We start from the raw sequence: 13,372 nt of genomic DNA, 5'->3' as shown, positions 1-13,372 counted from the left end.
GTGTGTCTTCAGTTATTACGAAGTGTTTATAATAGCCCTTCAGTTTTCCATGTCCATTTAACATGGCTCTAAAGTTCGGTAATGGCGGTAGCTTAACGGCTAAATGTTGGCGGATCGCAGGAACATGCGGTTTTGTGTCCACCCATAACCCCCCTCCCCATCACCACCACCACCACCCACGTTTTCAGTTCGCAACTCTGCAATCCAATCACATAGCTGGTCCGTGCCGCCGCTTTGTCCGAGCGGTTCTAGGCACTTCAGTCCGGAACCGCGCTGCTGCTACGGTCGCAGGTTCGAATCCTGCCTCGGACATGGATGTGTGTGACGTTCTTAGGTTAGTTATGTTTAAGTAGTTTCTAAGTTCTAGGGGACTCATGACCTCAGATGTTGAGTCCCGTAGTGCTCAGAGCCATTTGAACCATTTTGAGCTGGTCCGTACCCAGTACCCTCGTATTATGTTTGTAGGCGGTATTGCGGAAATGTATTGAACTCTTTCCGCAAGTAGAGGAACACGGCATCAACGTGCGCGGTGCTACCCGCTCCTCCAAGGACTCGGAGAAAGTTGGGTTTCAGACGACCGTTGTTTCTGGAATCCATGTTGACACCTACAGAGGAGATTCCCGACACCAACAATGGTCATATAACACGCGAGCACAAAGCTTGTTCCAAAACACACTGACATCAATAATATAATGACCTGTGTATTTTTCCAATTACTAGGAACGCTTCGCTGCTCTAGCGACCTACGGTAAGTGGCTGCTAGAAAGAGGGCAAATTCTCTCTCATGCTTCACGTGAATTTGCCTACCTGCGGAACATCGAATCGAAAATTGTCGGTCGCTAATTACTGCTGCGCCGATAGCACTGTGGAATGTTTCTTCTCTCGTGTTTTTTACAGTTTTTGATATTTAAAGTGTTAATTTTTATGCGTCCGTTTGCTCAACGGTTTCTTATGTCCGTTCTTATGATGTAAATAGCTGCAATGAAATGTTAGTGAGAGACTAGCGACATGTACACTTTGATCTTGATGATGGATATTCCTGCGTCTATACTTGAAACAATGTGCTCTGTGTTACCTTCAAGATGAGCCCTGCTTTCGTGCGTCGGTCTTTTCTTAACTTTGGTTCGTAGATAAGTGATTAAATGAAATAATGAAATAACAGACCCGCAATTATTCCTTTGGAGTGATCACTTATTATTTCTAATTTGTTTTACGGTTCCCACCGTTCTTACACAACATTACCATCGACTGAACGATATTATTTCACTCTGTTCAAGACTTGTTAAAAATACTTGCCCAGTCATTGTATTATGCAACAGTCATGCCGATCGTATGTCCTCAATATCATGTATGAAATTGTTAATTATTGACTTGTTAAAATAATACTTCTCCAATCACTGTATTATGCAACAGTCATGCCGATCGTATGTCCTCAATATCATGTATGAAATTGTTAATTATTGTAGTGATCACTTATTATTTCTAATTTGTTTAACGGTTCCCACCGTTGTTACACAACATTACCATCGACTGAACCATATTATTTCACTCTGTTCAAGACTTGTTAAAATAATACTTGTCCAATCATTGTATTATGCAACAGTCATGCCGATCATATGTCCTCAATATCATGTATGAAATTGTTAATTATTGCATGTCCTCAATATCATGTATGAAATTGTTAATTATTGACTTGTTAAAATAATACTTGTCCAATCATTGTATTATGCAACAGTCATGCCGATCGTATGTCCTCAATATCATGTATGAAATTGTTAATTATTGACATGTTTCGCCAGCACTCCTATATTATTCGCCATCGTTCTCTCAACGTCTCTGCCAATGTCGGAAGCCGTTCTCCTTGTGTTGTGAAGCTACTTTCCAGCGTCCTTTCCAGCGTTGTACATTCCCTGCGCCGTACGCTTTTTTTTTTTTCACCTACTGCGCTATATGACTTCACTTAATTTGTCGAAGAGTACAAATTCTTGTAATCAATATTTCTCCAATTGGTGCTTCTTCTTATTAAATTCATTATTCTTAAAAATGAAGGTAAGTATATAGATTGATCAGCCAGAACATTATGACCATCGACCTACTATTGATATACGAGGTGAATTCAAGTTCTAAGGCCTCTGATTTTTTTTCTCCAGACTGGAAAGAGATAGAAACATGCGCATTGTTTTAAAATGAGGCCGCGCTCATTGTCAATACGTCCCATAGATGGCAGCACCGTGCGGTAGACGGAATTTTACCGCCAGCGACGAGAATGAGAACTGTTTTAAATACTTAAAATGACGACGTTTTCCTTACTTGAACAGCGTGCAATCATTCGTATTCTGAATTTGCGTGGTGTGAAACCAATTGAAATTCATCGACAGTTGAAGGAGACATGTGGTGATGGAGTTTTGGATGTGTCGGAAGTGCGTTCGTGGGTGCAACAGTTTAATGAAGGCAGAACATCGTGTGACAACAAACCGAAACAACCTCGGGCTCGCACAAGCCGGTCTGACGACACGATCGAGAAAGTGGGGAGAATTGTTTTGGGGGATCGCCGAATGACTGTTGAACAGATCGCCTCCAGAGTTGGCCATTCTGTGGGTTCTGTGCACACAGTCCTGCATGACGACCTGAAAATGCGAAAAGTGTCATCCAGGTGGGTGCCACGAATACTGACGGACGACCACACAGCTGCCCGTGTGGCATGTTGCCAAGCAATGTTGATGCGCAACGACAGCACGAGTGGGACTTTCTTTTCGTCGGTTGTGACAATGGATGAGATGTGGATGCCATTTTTCAATCCAGAAACAAAGCGCCAGTCAGCTCAATGGAAGCACACAGATTCACCGCCACCAAAAAAATTTCGCGTAACTGCCAGTGCTGACCAAATGATGGTGTCCATATTCTGGGACAGCGAGGGCATAATCCTTTCCCATTGCGGTCCAAAGGGCACTACGGTAGCAGGTGCATCCTACGAAAATGTTTTGAGGAACAAATTCCTTCCTGCACTGCAACAAAAACGTCCAGGAAGGGCTGCGCGTGTGCTGTTTCACCAAGACAACGCACCCGCACATCGAGCTAACGTTACGCAACAGTTTCTTCGTGATAACAACTTTGAAGTGATTCCTCATGCTCCCTACTCACCTGACCTGGCTCCTAGTGACTTTTGGCTTTTTCCAACAATGAAAGACACTCTCCGTGGCCGCACATTCACCAGCCGTGCTGCTACTGCCTCAGCGATTTTCCATTGGTCAAAACAGACTCCTAAAGAAGCCTTCGCCGCTGCCATGGAATCATGGCGTCAGCATTGTGAAAAATGTGTACGTCTGCATGACGATTACGTCGAGAAGTAACGCCAGTTTCATCGATTTCGGGTGGGTAGTTAATTAGAAAAAAATCGGAGGCCTTAGAACTTGAATGCACCTCGTAGCTTCCCTGCGTCGTACGCTTTTCTTTTCACCTACTGCGCTATATGACTTCACTCAATTTGTTGAAGAGTACAAATTCCTGTAATCAATATTTCTCCAATTGGTGCTTCTTATTAAATCCATATTTTTAAAAATGAAGACACGTATACAGATTGATCAGCCAGAACATAATGAGCATCAACCTACTATCGATTTAAATCCGTCCAGGCGATAGCAGCGTCACCTGGAGAGGAATGGCTGCTGGTCAAACACACGTACGGTGCATGTAGTACCAGTGAGCGTGCAGTCCGTGTGTAGAATGGGGAAGGTGCGCGATCTGTCTGAATCTGGCGGAGGGCACGTTGTGGTGGCTCGGAGGGTCGGCACGAGGATCTCGGAATCTGCACGACTTGTCGGGCGTTCGCTGAGTGCTGTGGTGAGTGTGTTCAATACGCGGCGAAACTAAGGTGAAACCACGTCCAGACGTGTTGGTGTTGAGTGGCCACCTCTCATTACAGATGTCGCACGTCGTAGGCTTGGCAGACTGGTAAAACAGGGCAGGGGGCGCACTATGGCGGAACAAAGAGCCGACTTTAATGCTGGGCAGTGTACGAGTGTGTCTGAACAGGTGCCATTATTGACACCGCGACACCTTCCAGTGACCTACCATGTCCTCATTGCTTTCATGCCATGCCATGACGCGTCGCCGCTGTTATCCGTGTGAAAGGTGGGTATATCGGCTATTAGGTAGATGGTCATAATGTCCCCCGAGTCCTTTTACATTTCCCTCCTCTGCCTCCTCTCATTCCCTCTCGCGTCTGCCCTTCTCCCCCTTTATTAGTCCTCTTCCCCCTTGGTCCCCCCCCCCTTTTTCGTTTTTTCCTCTCCTCCCTCCTTGTTTTTCCCCCTCCTCCAGGTCCCCCCCCCCCTACCCCTATCTGCCTTTGGCTCGGGAGTTCCATATTTGTGCCGCCATTTTCGTGCAGTGTTTTACAGTGTGTCTTTCCAGTGAGTGTTCTGTGTTGTGTCTTTTGGGAAGTGTAGCGAACAGCCATCATACTGTCGCTGGGTGTGATTTTTTTTATCTCTTGCGAACAGAAACCAGACTGTCGCCATGTTTTTTAATTGTGTGTCTGCTATGTTACTTGTCTGATTCCTGTGTGTTTTTATCAACATTTCCAACCCCTTTTGCTTTCTCTTTTAACTTTCCGCATTTTTACGCCATTTTACACTTTAAATCACCATTTTATCGCCTGTTTTTCCTTGTTTCTTTCTTCTTCCTTTTTTGAAAAAAAAAGTCTGTAGGCTGTAGAGCAGCGTACTAAGCTGCTGCCAGCCCACCCCCTTCGGGGTGAATTGAAAATCAATAAAGAAAAGAAAATGCTCATAATGTTTCGGCTGATCAGTGTATGTACGTACGTACGTATGTATATATGTGTCTATGTGTGTATGATGTTCCATACCTCCGCCTAAACCACTGGTCTTATTCAATCAGACTTGGTTGACATACCACTTAGTTAGTGGAGAGAATCACTGTGGGGGTAAGAACCGCCAACAAATCAAATAGGCGTGGTTAGGGGTGAAGTGGTAGTGTAGCTCGCGATGGACGAATAGCTATAATTTACTCATACAGTACTTCAGAATGATAGCACTCACTGACTTGCAACATCGCACAATTTCATACCTTTACGAAGCTTTTTCTCGCTGACAACCTCCGCAGAACGATGATAGGAGAAAGATTACCGCTTACAACATTATCGCTGCTCACGCAATAAAATTGCCATATCAGGCATGACGTTTTAGCTTATTACTTCTTTACTATGACGCAGTTTTCAGACAGTACGTGCAAAATTATAACATTGTGGGACGCATAGTTCAGGAGATATGACGCGATAAGCACTGAGATGTGTGAAAAACTGCCGGAGCATGCATGACGTTTAAATGTATTACTGCTTTGCCACTAACTCTATTGACAACAGAACTCGCAGGCAGTCTCTGCATAACCTCCTGAAGCACCTATAAAATTATGTCACTGTACGATACATCGTTGAGAAGATATGATGAAATATAGATTGAGATGCGTGAAATCGAAATTGTAGGACGAAATTCTCTACAGATACAGGTGAAAGAGGTGTCGAAATAAGTTAAATATGTGTGAAACCTAGGAGACGTGCGTACTGCCGCGAATCCGCGGCTAGAATCTCCCCCCTAAACCCCTGGATCGATTTCTAACAAATATAATACACATAATACACATGTTACTATGTAGAAAGAAGTACTGTGAGGGTAAGAAGGTGAAAGTGTAGAGAGAGAGAATGGCGGAGAAGGAGATGAACAGACGAAGGGAGAGTGAAGACACAGACACAGGTATGAGCGAGGAGGAGATGGACACAGGGAGGAGTGGGCGAGAAATGGTCAGAGGAAGGAAAGATGAGGAGGTGGACGGACAGAGGGGAAGCAGGATATGGACGGAGAGGAGGAGGAGAAGCAGATGGACAAAAATGAATTGGGAGGAGGAAGTAAACAGAGAAAGGGCAGAGGAGATGGACACAGAGAGACGTGATACGTGTTACAAACCGGACACAATGGGAAGGACCAGGCCCCTTTGCTTTTTTCTTTTATCACTCGTTTCTTACATCAGAGAAATACACATTTTAAGACAAAATTTAAGTACATGAAGTATTGCTCCCAGTAAAGGTTAACATAAGCAGTGACAAAACTTAGTTGTCTTCAGGGTTTCTGCTGGCAACAAATTTTAAGGAGGCAATGTAAGGTTTATATTAATTTAGCTCAAACACCTAGCTAGTGATTGAATCACGACACAGACACTTCGACAATTTCGGTAACAAATAAATAGCGTGAATTTGTACTCACAGTAACCAAGTAATCAACAGACTTGCCATTGAATAAGTAGTAGGCCATTTGGAACGAATTAGCAACACCCCGCAACCAGGGGAGTTAATACCAACAGTCCTTAAATGTCTTGCTCCCCATTAAATAAACAAACTTACAGTAATTAAATGAATAACAAATCAAACACACTACGCTCCACTCAAACTCTTCAGTGGAAGCCAAGCCAAAATGACGATTCCATTAACTGACTAACACTGAAGTCACGCTAAAACTCATCTCTGTGTTCCCAGACACACATGGGGCAAACGTATACAAGACAAGATTTTGAAGGGAGCACATCAGTAAAACCGGTAGTGGAGCTAACTCGAGCCACTGAAAATTAAGATACTAGACCGGGGCACAAGGCAGTATACAATGAGGTTGCCTTAGTGCTATACTGCGCTCCAAAATATTAATTCAAATGGCCAATTCAAAATTAAGTACACATAAACCAGCATTAATTAACGAGGAGTGACACCAGGTCGCTCGAAGGGATGACAACACTTAATTGAAAAGACAAATGCCGGAACCGGCAGTAACATCAAACACCTTCTCCGAGTTTTAACCAGGAGTCACTTACCGCTATACAAGTAAACATTTAACCAAGCACAAGGAAGGAACCCCAAAGAGAAAATTCAAATGAAACCCTCAAAAGCTTATAAAGGACAGGGAACCCCAACTATTTAAATTTAAAAGAATTAGCTCTCCCCAAAGGCAGTGCAAATTCGAAGGCCACACTTACGAGGACACCAAAATTGGTTACAAAAGGTCTTATACATTTGCTCCTTTTCTTTAAAGAAACACAAGGCTGCTTGACTTCTGCTGGCCTCTGCTGGACGTCCGGTATGGCTCGTGTAGGATACACCAGGCAGCAACCCAAGCTAGGCGGTCGCAAGGCACGGCGAGCAAAATCAGGAGAGCAGACAGGCAGGCAGCCAACACATATCCTCCATGCTGAACCGGCAGACAGCGTACAACCAACTCCACATATACGTGGTTGCTTCCCACCTCGTACCTCGCGGTGTCTCAGCAGGTAGCCCGAGCAAACGTCAACAGCCACTCGCCCCGCGAATGCGGAAAACAACAAGACAAGCAAAGACAAGAAACATGGAAGGATCGATAATGGACATCCAAGAGACTGGTGTGCCAGTGACGAGAGCCACGGCTCAAGAGGAGAGGAGGAGATAAAGGGAATGAGGAGGAGATACAGAGGCAGAGACGAACTCAGAGAGGGCGGGGTGCAGGAGATGGAAAGAGGTCGAAGGAGCAGATGGACAGAGAGAGGGAAAGGAGGGAATAAACAGTGGCCGGTGAAGGAGATCTACAGAGAGAGGTTGCAGAAGGAGATGGACAGAGAGGAGGGTGGAGCAGATGGGTAAAAAGAAGTGGGAGGAGGTGATGGCCTAATTTAGTTGGAATAAATACATACCTGGGAAATGCCAGCTACTCAGCTAGATTCTGCACAAAATTGGAGATCAGTTGAGGGTGAATTTAACTATGAATTTACATATACAAAATTAATTATGAAGAACAAACCGCCTTCAGTCACAAGTTGCGTTTATTCACTGCACTATGCATTTCGAGCCCTGGAGGCTCATCTTCAGGTGCTTTTTAGTGATTTACATCAGGTGTTTTTTCAGTTGTTTGCCTGTTGATACCATTTTTGTGTTACAACTTGGTATGTTGTAGATATAAGTGTAACAGCGTTAATAATATGAAAATAACATTGTATGATGTCTGCTTCTGTTGTGCAGTTGGTATACACAATACACATCTTTAATTTTGCAGTACATACTGGGATATATACATAGCCACACACATTTTCGAACATTGTAGTAGCAGAACGTACACATGCCAAAGATTCTCGTTCATACAGATGTTCTAAATATAATTGATTTTCTTGTTTCACAGAAGATAATATGATATAGTATTATTAGTACACAGGTATTATTAAAATAATTATTTGGCACCATGTTGTAAGTTGTCAGCTGTTTGTACTATTATAGATTTGATTCCTCAGGAAAAAATAAACTTTTAAAGTTGTAGAAAAAATTGTGGCTGTTAAACTCTGTTTGTTCATTCAACAAGTTTTCGGAATATTTTTCTTTGTGCAGCATTATTTCTAACTGTTCTAGCAGATTAAGTTTTTTACTGTTGGGTTCTGTGTGAAGTACAGTTAGGCTGTTGTGGATGTTGACAAGTATGTGTTTATAAATATACATGTAGTTAGCTATTGTAGATTTTTTAACCACATTTATATTAATAAACACAGACTTGACGACATCCAGGCTGTTTTGGATTTTTTTGACCACATTTATATTAATAAACACAGACTTGACGACATCCACAACAGCCTAACTGTACTTCACACAGAACCCAACAGTAAAAAACTTAATCTACTAGAACAGTTAGAAATAATGCTACAGAAAGAAAAATATTCCGAAAACTTGTTGAATGAACAAACAGAGTTTAACAGCCACAATTTTTTCTACAACTTTAAAAGTTTATTTTTTCCTGAGGAATCAAATCTATAATAGTACAAACAGCTGACAACTTACAACATTGTGCCAAATAATTAATTTAATAATACCTGTGTACTAATAATATTATATCATATTATCTTCTGTGAAACAAGAAAATCGATTATATTTAGAAGTAGAACATCTGTATGAACCAGAATCTTTGGCATGTTTACGTTCTGCTACTAAAATGTGTGAAAATGTGTGTGACTATGTACATATCCCAGTATGTACTGCAAAATTAAAGATGTATATTGTGTATACCAACTGCAAAACAGAAGCAGACATCATACAATGTTAAACTGTAAGTTATTTTCATATTATTAACGCAGTTAAACTTATATCTACAATATACCATGTTGTAACACAAAAATGTAATATCAACAGGCAAACAACTAAAAGAAAACCAGATGTAAATCACTAAAAAGCACCTGAAGATGAGCCTCCAGGGCTCGAAATGCATAGTGCAGTAAATAAACGCAACTTGTGACTGAAGGCGGTTTGTTCTTCATTTTACGAAAGTAAAACAGTCGCGGACGAAACACTGAATAACAATGGATAAAATTAAGATTAAATATATTTTATGTCAATAAACCGTAAGGCGACATCGAGGGTTCCTAAAGGCGTGGTCGCCTTACTACGTGGCTGAAGCAGCCCGCAGAGTACGCGCGCCGCCCCGCCGCTGTCGAAGGGCGGTCAGATGCCGGCCGGGTGTGCCGCCGCGGCAGCCAGCTGGCCGGCGAGGACCGGCGGCGCCGCCCCCGCTGCCGCTGCCGCCCCCGCAGCGGGCGCCGCCCCTGCCCCCGCAGCGGACGCCGCCGCTGGCGCCGCCCGCTACGGCCCACGCAGTGCCGAAGCTGCCAGCGCCCGGCGAGCCACGTAGCGACGTAATGGATCACGCCCGCCGCCGCGAATTGTCTTTTCTGCCTAAACGGCCGTCTCTGCGCGGGAAGTGGATGAGCGATAAATTAATCGCTTCCGCCACCTCTCTACCAGCCGCGAGCTCTACGCGGTCCCCGCTGCCGTGGCTGTGCGGCGGCGAGTTACGCCACCGTTTCCTGAGTACGTCTAGCAGTAGCTCACTGCGACAGTCGTACGTGCCGAGCGCAATTTTTAATTAGCGCTTTGACTGAAAAATGCGCTTCCCTGTGACAGCGAAAAATGAGTACAGGAATGTTTCGCACCTTTAATTTGTTCTTCATACTTGTAAATCTGATGATCTGGGAATTTTCACCTTCGTGCGCTAACTGGCGAGCGCGGTTGGTCAAGTTGTTTATCTTTTTCCTTTTTTTCCTCATTTTCCTTTTACGATGAAGGTGGTTTTAGCCCCGTTGAACTTCTCACGTTTTATCCCTATATCTTTATTACCACGACGTCTTTAGATTACGTCCCCTCAGTCCCCCCCCCCCCCCCCCCCCCCAGGCTAACTATTGGCTTTAGGAATAGTTTTTAAGAGTTCCTCCTGTTGTCATAGGTAGCTTCACACATGTTTCTTTCCTAGCATAAGCAACCGTGTGCGGTTATTTTTAGGTTTCGTCTCCTATTTAGCTCGTCACTTATTCTATCCATTCCATTTTTTGATATACGTTGATCCACGGTTGGGAATGTATGGGCTATTTAGCCCCGACCCATGTATAAACCTTCTCGTATTCGTATACGCATGCGCATTCAAGTAATTTCCCTTGTCTTGCGCATGTGCATAGGTAGCAGGTCGGGCTTGTAAGTGAGCGACCATTTGTAGCTGCAGTTTATGGCGGATCATGGCCCATCGAACATAGGCCGGTGTGAGATGGAGCGTACACTATTAAGTTAAGTAGTGGTTTTGACTTTGTACATGTGTACTGTTTGTGTTTTCCTTTTTTTCGTTTATAAATGTATAGCTATTGTGTTCTTTTAATCATTGACAAAGGTCTTCTTAGCCACTTGTGAGTTTTATTGTTCTGAAGAAGGTGTAGTTATCTATGCCGAAACCTAGGTTAACACTAGGTACTTTTTTCGCAATCGAGGCGGGCTTGTAGTTTTTTAATATAATAAATGTTATTAGCTGCGCCAGCTGCTCGCAGCAACAGTTTTCACAGTCGAATTGATTACTTTTACTTGGAGCAGGTTTGGATAAATAACATTCACACAGGCGGCTTCAAATAGGTCACTCCATTTCATAGGAATACAGGGCGCATCAGAAAGAATCATCCGCTTCGGCACTTCTATATTTCTGAAACTAATAAGCATATACAATGAATTTTGTTTTTTGGTGCACGAGAATCTCAGAAAGTTTTTTTTCCCATACGTTTTCATAGGTGTTCAGTATGGCGCCCTTGACATCTACGGCATATGTCAAGGCGGTATTCAAATTATTTCCACACTATAGCGAGCATGTCTTGAGTTACAGCTTCCACAGCTGCTGTTATGCGATGTCTCAGTTCATTCATTGTTGTTGGTAACGGAGGCACATAGACAGTCTTTGATAAGCCCGCACAAGAAATAATCACATGCAGTAAGGTCCAGTGACCTTCCAGGCCAGTAACGTAAGGCTACATCATTTGGTCCAGTGCGACCGACTGATCCATCGTTCAGTAATCCTTTGATTTAAAAATTCCCACACTTCCAGATGCTAGTGTGGCGGGGCCGCATCCTGTTGATAAATGAAGTCGTTAGAGTCAGTCTCCAAGTGTTGGAAAAGAAAGTTGTCAAGCACATCGAGATATGTACTTTCTGTAACGGCGTTCACAGCAAAGAAAAATGGACCGTACACCTTTTCCCGTAAATCTGCACGAAACACATTAAATTTTGTAGAGTCCCTCTCATGTTTTACAACTTCATGTGGTTGTTCCGTACCCCGTATTCTCACATTATGACGCTTCACCTTTCCATTTAAATGGAATGTTACCTCGCCATTAACATTAAGCATGGAAGAAAGCTGTCTTCCTCCATCTTGCCAAGAACGAAATGACTTAACTCCACACGTTGTTGTCTATCATATTCACAAAGAGCTTGCAATGGCTGAATTTTGTACGGTTTCATGTCTAAACGTCGACGCAACACAGGCCAGACGGACATCGTGCGCATGTTGCCTGGTACGAAATTCACGCTGAACAGCTATTACTGACCCTCAGTGCGCAAAACATAGAACACAAAACGCTTGCTGTTGTCCTGACACCATTTTTACTAGAACTGAAGTGAAGGTACCCTGCTGTTACCCAACGGGAAAAATGTGAAACTCGAGAGTTTGTATATACACTCCTGGAAATTGAAATAAGAACACCGTGAATTCATTGTCCCAGGAAGGGGAAACTTTATTGACACATTCCTGGGGTCAGATACATCACATGATCACACTGACAGAACCACAGGTACATAGACACAGGCAACAGAGCATGCACAATGTCGGCACTAGTACAGTGTATATCCACCTTTCGCAGCAATGCAGGCTGCTATTCTCCCATGGAGACGATCGTAGAGATGCTGGATGTAGTCCTGTGGAACGGCTTGCCATGCCATTTCCACCTGGCGCCTCAGTTGGACCAGCGTTCGTGCTGGACGTGCAGACCGCGTGAGACGACGCTTCATCCAGTCCCAAACATGCTCAATGGGGGACAGATCCGGAGATCTTGCTGGCCAGGGTAGTTGACTTACACCTTCTAGAGCACGTTGGGTGGCACGGGATACATTCGGACGTGCATTGTCCTGTTGGAACAGCAAGTTCCCTTGCCGGTCTAGGAATGGTAGAACGATGGGTTCGATGACGGTTTGGATGTACCATGCACTATTCAGTGTCCCCTCGACGATCACCAGTGGTGTACGGCCAGTGTAGGAGATCGCTCCCCACACCATGATGCCGGTTGTTGGCCCTGTGTGCCTCGGTCGTATGCAATCCTGATTGTGGCGCTCACCTGCACGGCGCGAAACACGCATACGACCATCATTGGCACCAAAGCAGAAGCGACTCTCATCGCTGAAGACGACACGTCTCCATTCGTCCCTCCATTCACGCCTGTCGCGACACCACTGGAAGCGGGCCGCACGATGTTGGGGCGTGAGCGGAAGACGGCCTAACGGTGTGCGGGACCGTAGCCCAGCTTCATGGAGACGGTTGCGAATGGTCCTCGCCGATACCCCAGGAGCAACAGTGTCCCTAATTTGCTGGGAAGTGGCGGTGCGGTCCCCTACGGCACTGCGTAGGATCCTACGGTCTTGGCGTGCATCCGTGCGTCGCTGCGGTCCGGTCCCAGGTCGACGGGCACGTGCACCTTCCGCCGACCACTGGCGACAACATCGATGTACTGTGGAGACCTCACGCCCCACGTGTTGAGCAATTCGGCGGTACGTCCACCCGGCCTCCCGCATGCCCACTATACGCCCTCGCTCAAAGTCCGTCAACTGCACATACGGTTCACGTCCACGCTGTCGCGGCATGCTACCACTGTTAAAGACTGCGATGGAGCTCCGTATGCCACGGCAAACTGGCTGACACTGACGGCGGCGGTGCACAAATGCTGCGCAGCTAGCGCCATTCGACGGCCAACACCGCGGTTCCTGGTGTGTCCGCTGTGCCGTGCG

The sequence above is a fragment of the Schistocerca americana genome, chromosome 7 (assembly GCF_021461395.2).
Source record: "Schistocerca americana isolate TAMUIC-IGC-003095 chromosome 7, iqSchAmer2.1, whole genome shotgun sequence".
Taxonomy (NCBI): domain Eukaryota; kingdom Metazoa; phylum Arthropoda; class Insecta; order Orthoptera; family Acrididae; genus Schistocerca; species Schistocerca americana.
Note: the sequence above shows the minus strand (reverse complement) of the source record.